The sequence below is a fragment of the Drosophila persimilis genome, unplaced genomic scaffold, assembly GCF_003286085.1.
Source record: "Drosophila persimilis strain 14011-0111.01,24,50 unplaced genomic scaffold, DperRS2 tig00000002-arrow-pilon, whole genome shotgun sequence".
NCBI lineage: Eukaryota > Metazoa > Arthropoda > Insecta > Diptera > Drosophilidae > Drosophila > Drosophila persimilis.
This window is the reverse complement of record NW_020825289.1, coordinates 16,659,699-16,669,004: the sequence shown is the minus strand read 5'-3', so window position 1 is coordinate 16,669,004 and position 9,306 is coordinate 16,659,699. Positions and strand designations below refer to the sequence as shown.

Below are 9,306 nucleotides of genomic sequence, written 5' to 3'. Positions count from 1 at the left end.
TAAAAACAATTAAACAGCTAATTGACTTATGGATTTTGAGGATAGGAGATAGCCAGAGAGAGAGAGAGAGGGGGAGAGGGGGAGAGAGAAGCGGGTTTCCTGTAAGAGCTGCACTCAAAAGTGTTTTGTTTCCTAATGAAGCCCGGAAGCGCGGTTACTGTATTTTCTCAAGTGGAATTTATGTTGGAAATATTATATTTGTGCCCAGCTGAACCTTTGGGAGTGAGAGACCTCCCCCCGCCCACCACCTTTTACCTGCACTCGTGGGAGGCACAACAGGTGGGCCCTTGGCGCACTCCTCGGCAAACCAAAAAATCCAGCAACATCTCAAAAAAACTAGTTCCGCAGTCCGTCAATCTGTCAGTCGGTGTTGATACCGAAACGTCCTTCAGTCGCCTGGCGGGGGGGAGGGAACATAATTTATAAGGAATTGCAGTTAAATTTCCTCTAGGGGATCTCGGGAGCCGGCAAAATGCCGACAAACAAACCAAAGCCGCCATCACAACAAAAGAGCGCAGTGGATGGCCACAAAGAGCGGGAGTAGGAGTCCAAGAGAGTCGGTCGCTCTCTTACTGGAAGCCGAAGGCGTTTTTTTTGCCGAAGCACATGTTTTGTATGACAGTAGAACAGTTTCCACGGCAATCGAGAGAGCGTGCCACGACATATTTCGTATTCGGGTGGTTTTTGCCTTGCGTACGTTGAATTTTTGGTGCCGTTTTGCCTGCTGGCCCTACCCTTCGTTGTTTCTCGGCAACACACATTGGCTGCCGAGCAACATTTCGAGCCACCAGCAACATTTGAAAGAACGGCCTTGCCGCCCCTTGCCGGGTACAGCACATAACGGTTTTTTCCAGTTTTTCGTAAGGATCGGACGTGCGTCGCGGAACAGCCGAGGGCCCAGCGTGCGTAACATTTTCGTAGCCAAAAACCTGAGGGCAATCGTTTGTTCTTGAGTGAGTACCGTTGCTCGATTCTCTGGATAATCTTAAAGTGAACTAAAGGCGGCGAAAACGCCCACAAAGAAAGGCGAAAAGCGATGCTGCGTGGTTTAAAGTCCATAATAAATGCGAACCACAGTCGAGGCAAACAATAATTAATTGCACCGCCAGGCAGAGTGCGCGAACGCGTGTTTGTGCGTGTTTTTGCGTGTGTGTGTGTGTGTGAATGTTAATTCAATAAATATCATTAAGGAGTCCTGTGGAAGTCTGCCCGGAGGAGCCCGGTTTTGAAGCGGTTTCAAGTGTGGCGTCGACTGGTCGTGCGCGCAATTTCCGGTTTCCGTTTCCGCCAAACGAACATCCTGGGACGCTCCCCACTCCAAACGGTGACCTAAAAGTGTTAATTATTTATTCTCAATTAATTTCGCGTGTGGAAAAGCCCACACAAACAGTGAAAGAAAACTTCTGCAAAGTGAAAAATCTTGAAGAGTGCCAGCATCCGGGTACAACAAATAAAAGACAACAACAGAACAGGTTAGTGAAGATCAAACGATCAAACCCATAGGATGGGCATCCCCGAGGGAGTTGCATGGCTCCTTATGCTCCTGGGGATTTTTGGCATTTAATTTTGTGTCCCGCGCTATTCCGTGGCGTGGCAGATTCTTGGCACGGAGGCAGAAACAAAAGGAAAACGAAATGGAATGACAATAAAACTGGCAGCAGCTCTCTCTCTCTCTCTCTCTCTCTCTCTCTCTCTCTCTCTCTCTCTCTCTCTCTATCTCTCTATCTCGTTCGCCTTCTGTGTGTGTGTGTGTGTTTGTGTGTGTTTGTGTGCGTAAGACAAGCTATAAAATGGCTCGAAAGCGCCAAGTTTTTGCGCGCCAAAAGGCGTGTGGCAGAGGCAGAGGTACAATGTTTATGTGGCACATAAAACTAGCGCGCGGCCATGTCGCATTGTTGGCTAAGACCCGGCGCCCCAGCCAGAGCCAAGCCACCCGCCGAGTCGACGTTTCGATACCCTGCCAAGAGATGTTGAGCCCCGCAGAGGATATGTTTTCGATCAGACATTTCTGTCTTCTGTTTCTTCTAGAGCTCCTTTTTAGGGGCAATTCATGAAGATACTACAAGGATATCGGCCACACAAACGTATCCTTACAACCTTTATTCTCTTGTTACTTTTTTTTTTGGGTTTTTTTTTATGATTTTTGCTTTTACTTTTGCCGCTTCTCCCTTCTGGGCCACGCCTCGCCGCCCCGTTTGTTGGGCTAGACAATAATCGTAATAATCGCAATCACAGAGCAGCAGAGCAGCAGTGGGCCCGGAGAGGGGGGGCACCAGGGCCAGGGGGGGCAAACAATGGGGGCCCACCCAGTGGTTGGCCTTTTTGCGTTGCCTGTTTTTAGGCGCCGCTTTGCAGGTGTTTGTTCGCACCTATTCAGGCGCACACCTACACACCCACACACCCACACACACACACACACACTGAGTCTGGCCCTTTGCGAGGCTTTGTTGTCGCTCTTTCGCACTAAATTGCGCACAATTGAAAGCATACTTGCAGGCGCCCGAGCATTTAGTGTGCAGTTTTCCCCTCGCCCTCGCCCTCACCCAAATTCCTGAATGTCCTGCACTCTGAGCCCTCTGCTCCCCCCTTCTCAGCCTTATTTATCGCACTTCCATTGTGCTGCTCTCTGTAGCATTTTTTCTTTCTTTTTCGGCTAAGCGGCGCCCAGGAGACGGTCTGTGGCAGCTGGCATTAAATATTTCTCTGGCTTTCTCAGGGCCTGTCAAGGCCTCCCGCCAGCGGCCTACCTCTGGGAGAAATATATTTGTATTTATTTTTAGAAAACTTTGCATATCCTTTAACTCAATTATGGCCAGTTATTTTCAAAGAGTGCGCACACAAATTTCCACTGGAAATTCAATTAAACAAAAGTTCAACACATCACCACATATGGCCACTAATTGACCTCAATTTTGTCGATCAATAATCTTTGAGACCTGCATTCCGTCCGGGGCTTTGTCCCGAGCTTTCTTTGGCAATAATTTCTCCTGGCACCGCAAAAGGCTTTCTATCCCTAATTGGATTAATGAAAAATGGGATTAGGCCCCCCAGACAAAGACAAAAACAAAGACGAACCAAGCGGCTTATGCCAGTCTGGAGTGTGTGTGTGTGTGTGTGAAGTGCCTTCTGGGCGACGCTGGCGGCAGCCGCAGAAGGTCCCAAAGTCGAGGGTTCGAGTCCGTTCGAGTCCTCATTATGCCGTCGCTTAGCTGCCATTTGCCGGGGAATATGGCCCCCAGAAAGAGAGCACGCCTCCGACTGGCCGTGACAGACGCAACAAATTCACAGCTATTTTTCTATCCCTCCTATCCTCTTATTTTTTTCTATTTTCAAATTAATTTCAAGGAATTTTTCTCGTTTTTTATGTTTGTTTTGGTTTTGTTTTTAATAATTTCCGCGGGGGCGGGGGAGTGGGCGTGTCACGACTCGATAAGATCTCTCGCATGTCCTTCGCTTGGGAATGATTTTAAAATGTAAAAATATTAATTAATATTTATATGGGGGGATGCCCACCCACTCCAATCAGCAGGACCCAATAAATCACCGAAAAATTCACAAAAAAAGTTACCTTCCCGAATCCATCCTAGGTGGCATCCAAGGTTGCGGTCCCACACGACTTTTGACAGTGACTTATTGAGGCATTTATTTATGTGTGTGTGTGCATCCGTGTGTGTGTGTGTGGGTGTCATAAATTTCATAAAACCAGAACTTAAGAACCTTTGAAAATCCGCGTGTGTGTGTTTCGAATGAAAAAGGCTTCTTTCAGGGTTTGTCTTTAAGTTTAAAATAAAATATACAAAACATTAGCTAAAGAAACTTTAAGCTGGGATATGCGACGATTATATTTAATTCAGAATTATTTGCTTATCATGGAACTTGGTTACAAAGGGAGGAAAGTAGCTATTAGCTAAAGGGATAGTTCAGGGGATAAAGTATAAAGCATAAATCTCTAGATTTATGGTACCTATGGTACCCCTTGCACTCGGTGTCTGCATCCTAAAAGTATGCACTGAAAGGTGTTCAACGAGCCAAGCGAGAGGGTGACTCCTCCTCCTCCTGCGACACACAACCTCTTCCACAAATAAATATGATCACTTTTCACATTTGTTGTTTGATCCAACAGGCAGACATGATTATATTGGGTTTTCGGTTTTCTGGCATATCTTTATCAACAAATGTATCTATTTATTTCGTACCATTTTGTACCTATAATTCAGCCCCAAAAGGAGTTTATTTCCTACTTGTTTACGTGTTCCATCGGCATTCATTTCATTTCAACAATTTTTGCGAAAATTCTTTCGGCCATGCCATACAAATATTTGCCATACAAAAAGTACATACATACATACATATGTATGTATTTTTTTTAGCAATGTTTTTCAATATTTTTCGCCAACGAGAAGGACGAAACTCAATCTATTGTTGGCATACATATTTCGGCAATTTCTTTGTTGTTCAAACCGAACTTTAACCCCTGCCACTCCCTCTGCCCCCCCCCACCCCTTCTCTTCACTGGTCACTGCCTCTTCGCTGTCCCTGTGTTAGCCATGGTCCTAATGCTTTTAGCTTAAAATTTTTGCCAGTTTCGGTGCCAAAAAATGCAAATTTAAAATGCGTTGGCATGTCAAAAATCCACAAGAACACACACAGTGGGGCAGGGTGCTTGCTGCAGACAGCGGTGGGTGGGGGAGGGTGTGGAAAATCGATAAACGACACATGAGTGGGTGTGTGTGTGTCTGTGTGTGTGTGTGAGCTTTTAGTATCATTTTGCAATGCAACTGCCATCCACGAAATTTTTCCAAGATTCTGACACACACACACACACACAGAGAGAGAAAAAATGGGGGGATAAAGATACACAGATAAACAGAGGGAGGGCGAAGAGACAGAGAGCGAGTAAGGGAGACTTAAAGCGATAAAAGGGAGCTAGCAACAAATAGCTTAATAGGAAATATCATAAAAGCGTCGCTATTCCAACCCAAACCACCCCAACCCGCCCTCCACCGCTCCAAGCTTTTCTTTCGAGACAGAAAAAAGAAAATCTTTGCACGTATCGCACTCGAAAAAATCAGTAAACGCATTGGCATCTCCTTCCCAGAGACAGAGCCAAGAGCCAAGAGCCAGGGCCATTGTTATTGTGTCTTTTTTTTTTTTTTTTCTTGTACGGGTTGAGGAGGAGATTGAGGCGGTGGTGGGGTTACGCTTATCGGATGGCCCCGCTATAGCACCCGCTTTAGCTCCAGTCGTCTCTGAATATTTGGCATTAGTCAAATGCAAATTTTTATAGCTGCCTGCCAGCCCGTCTGTCTGTCTGTCTGTCTGTTTACTTGAGAGCGCCCGATAAGCCCTGCGCGCATCAGCATTCCATATACCAAATGGATTCGGGATGGGCGCGGGGGGTAGGAGGAGGTGGAGGTTATTCGAGCGCGAAATGGTGGCGAATTCGAGTTGATTTTTGCAAGGAAAAGCTGTATTTAAACTTAAGAACGATTGGAATACTATACTGTATCCTTTCACTCTCCAGAACGCAATGGAATTCCACTGGAACTCCACAGGGTGTAGGAGAATTTTTAAAGCAACAAAATTTAATACAGTGACGGAGGCAGAGGCGGAGGCAGAGGCAGCATCATCAGCATTAGCGCCTAACGGAAGTCGTAGCAAATGAACAGCCGCCACCCCCCCACACCCCGTCCCCACACACACAGATGCATGGAGATACAGTCCAAACTCTTATACAAGGCATATCTTCTCTCTGGTGCTGCTGCTGCTGCTCCCGAAAGTAGGCAATACACATCGTGTTTATGTGTGTGATACACACATTTTAGCGTATTTTTATTACACACACACAGAGAGAAAGAGCGAGAGCTGCCGACAAGCTCGTTCCAGAATTTATGAAAATTTTTGCGATGTCTGATGCGGGCAGCAGGAAGCAGAAAGCAGGAAGCTGCACGGGCTGATGGGGAAGAAAAAACATTAGCACCCAATAGAGTTTAATGCGTGCGTGTCTCTCTCTCTCTCTCTCTTTGTGTGTGTAACCCCCAAAGGATGTATATATCCTGTCTGCATTTTGGCCGACCCCCACCATCTGTGCTCTTTCTGGCCCGGCCACAGCCAATGCCTGCCACTGCCTGCCACTGGCACTGCCTCTGGCTCCTGCCAATGCCAATTTGCGGCTTAACATCTTTGAATTATTGAGGCGCGCCGAGGTCGCAGCCCCCAGATCTCTCTCCACATCCGGGTACTCTGTCGGCTGGAGCTGGAGCTGGGGCTGGGGCTGGGACTCTTGGCCAAATTAAAATTTTATCAAAATGAAATTTGCGGTTTTTGTGTGTTTAGTTTCACATTTTTGAAAGTGATTTTGTGTTGTGGTGTGCGTTTTTGGGTTTCCTGGAACCGAGCGGAAGTTCGGGACGGCTTTATCGAGAGTTTGAGCCTTAAAGTGGTCAGAATGGCTAAACAGGTAACGTAATACAGAATAAAAGCCATCACTTCTCGTACCCGAAACTATTCGTATTCCCATAAAGATTTGATCTTTGAGTACAAAAGATTCAGTGACATATTTTCGTATAACCTTCTGAGACTTTTATTGTCTATCTGTTGGCTCTCTTTTACGCTCTTGCCCCTCCCTTCTGGCATTTGTGCTGTTTACATTACACTTTAACTAAGCCGCTGAAAATTATGCAATAAACTTTTACGTTTACGTGTCTCCACAGCCACTTGCCGTTATATGCTTCTCTTTCTCTGTCGCACTCTCTCTGCTTTTGCAATTATTTGTTGTACGAGTACTCTGGCGGCGGAGGGCATTCTGATTTGCATGAGGTGTTTGTGTTCAGAGGAGGATACCGAATACGTATACCTTGATTTTCAAATAACAATGCACGAATTGGTGGACAAAATAATTAAATTTGTATTGAAATAATTCCAACTGTGCGATCCAGCTGCTGATCCAGATCAACAAAGTGCAAGCTTTAGCGGGGGAGAGAGCTTACAGAAATTATAAGCACAGCAGAAAGCGTTTTCGACTGTTGTGAGAGAGCAAAGACTCGCTCAGAGAGCGGATCGTAGAAGCCGAGGCGACAGGCGAGCTGAGTGCGAGTGAGAGGGAAATGTAAGCATTTCGCAAAGGCAGAATTGCCTTATCTATCGACTCGATCTTTACTTCATTTCCACACAGTGCTCTCGCTCTCGCTCTCGCTCTCTCTCTCTCTGTCGCTCTCAGGCCTCGCTCTTAAGAAAGAATCAATCTGTTAGGGTACTAAGACCTTCGTTGCCCTCAAAGCTGGCTTTTGCTTTTGTTTCCTGTCCTTTCGTGTTTTGCTTTGCTTTTTTCTTTTCCCAGCGATTTTTGATGTTCGCGCCATGTACATGGGGGGGTGGGGGGGGGACTGGAGGCAGCAGGGGCAGTGTTGCAAATCTTATTTGATGATGCCACGGCAAATACTTTAATTTATGCAGTAATCCTATTACAAAAACAACAACAGAAAGAGAAACAGAAACAGCAATGGCAGGCCCTGAAAGAGGGTCCCCGGACAAGGACGCCTGGGAAATGGCATCCATAAAACCAGGAAAAACAACAATGCATTTATTTTTTAGCATTTTCTTCGTGGCTCGTTGAGCATTTCTCTCTGTCCCTCCACCTCCCTCTCCCTCTACCTCTTCATCTTCATCTTCGTTTTTCTTCCTCGTTTATTCCTTCGCTTTATTTTGTTTTCATTACGTGGGCCCGCGGAATCGCTCGGGAAAAATCAAGTGAACCTATCCCAAAATCGCCTCCTTTTCTGCGACGCCCCCACAGAGTCTGTGTGCGACTCATTTGCATTTTCCTTTCCATTTCCAGGGCTTTTCCTTCGGCTCCGTCCTCGTCTTTGGCATTGTGGGGGGTTGGGTTGGTGTCTATGTATTGGTCTTAGCAGCAATTCAATTTATTTTAATTTCTCCTTTTAACACAAAAAATTACCAATTCAATTTTATGACTTTATTCTTTTGCTTCTCCCTTGCCACGTGCCGCAGTTCACAGAGGAGGCAGCTGCTGCTGCTGCTGCTTGGAGCCGAGTGGCAAGATAGATCTGCACTTTCTTGACACAAAATCGAAATGCTGGCAAAACAAAAAGTGGCCACACCCCCCACCCTGCCCCTAGATAGAGGAGGGCCCTGTCCTTGCTCTATTCTGGTATATATTCTATATATAGTACATATATCTATGTGCAAACATTGAATGCATTGCCGTCTTGTTGCGGATTATGCAAATACATTTTCCCCAAGACTTTTTCCAAGGGTATCTATGTATCTCCTCTTGAAACGATACGACAATAAATGGCTCTTCAAATGTTTATTTTTATAATGAATATTTTCACCCAATTATATCCAAATTTATAGACTTTTTCGTCTAAAAAGTAAACTTGTCTTTATTAACTCTTTGCACAATCGAGGAATACGGTAATAAATTTGTTGGGGGAAATCTTCATGGTATTCAAGCCAATTTCCGCTTTCATTGGCTTAACGTTAGTTTTGGTTTTCTTTTCGTTTTCGGGTCGTAAAAGTCCACAGATTTTGTGTCGCATAAAAATCGCATGCGATGAAAACTGAACTAAAACTGTGCCAGGCTATTCCTGTATCTGTATCTGTATCTATAGCCAGCCATTTAACGTTGAGATACAATTTACATTTTCCAAGCGAAAGGAAGCTCCAGCAGGTGGACAGGGGGCAGCAGGGGGGGGGGGGGGGCGGTTGGGACAAAACGAAATTGGGTTTCTCTATTCGCTGGTCCCCTGGCATCCCTTTGGGATATCGGGGATGGGAAATCCATCCCCATGGCTGGTTTTCCCCCCACTAATGGATATCCCTTAGTCGATACACCCCCTTGACTTGTTGTTTTGACTCTGGCTTTCTGTTGTGCTGTCGCGGTACGCCTCTGGGCATATTCAATTTTCTTTATTATACATATTTCTCTTTTCGTTTTCCCCCCTCCATGTTTCTGTTTGTTGTTTTCTTCGTGAGGGGAGGGGGGGGGGGGGGGGAGATATACTCCAGGCGAGCTTTCAATTTTTATGACTTCTGGGGGTTCATTTTTACTGCGTTGTGGGGACCTGCGCGTCCTGTTACTCTGATAAACGCCTGCCAGCCGGCCCTCCCCCTCCCCCCCCTCTGTTTTGTTGCCCTGCGCCATGCGTTTTTTGTTGCGTCTTCAATGAAATGTTTATTGCCTGTGCTGCTGGGCGTCCCCCTATTTTATTGAACACATGTCCCCCGTCATTCATGGATAGGAGCTGCCTTTGCCTTGGCCCTTTCCTCTTGCCCCCCCTTTTG

General features: G+C 46.0%; 1 protein-coding gene across 1 annotated transcript in view; it reads left to right on the top strand.

The window, feature by feature from the left end:
- Positions 1–907: 907 nt before the first annotated feature.
- LOC6592373 overlaps positions 908–9,306 on the top strand; it is a 100,527-nt gene continuing 92,128 nt past the window's right edge. Inside the window, exon 1 of the mRNA XM_026986647.1 lies at positions 908–1,472. The gene's annotated coding sequence lies outside the window, so the exon portion shown is untranslated. The remainder of the gene's footprint in view (positions 1,473–9,306) is intronic.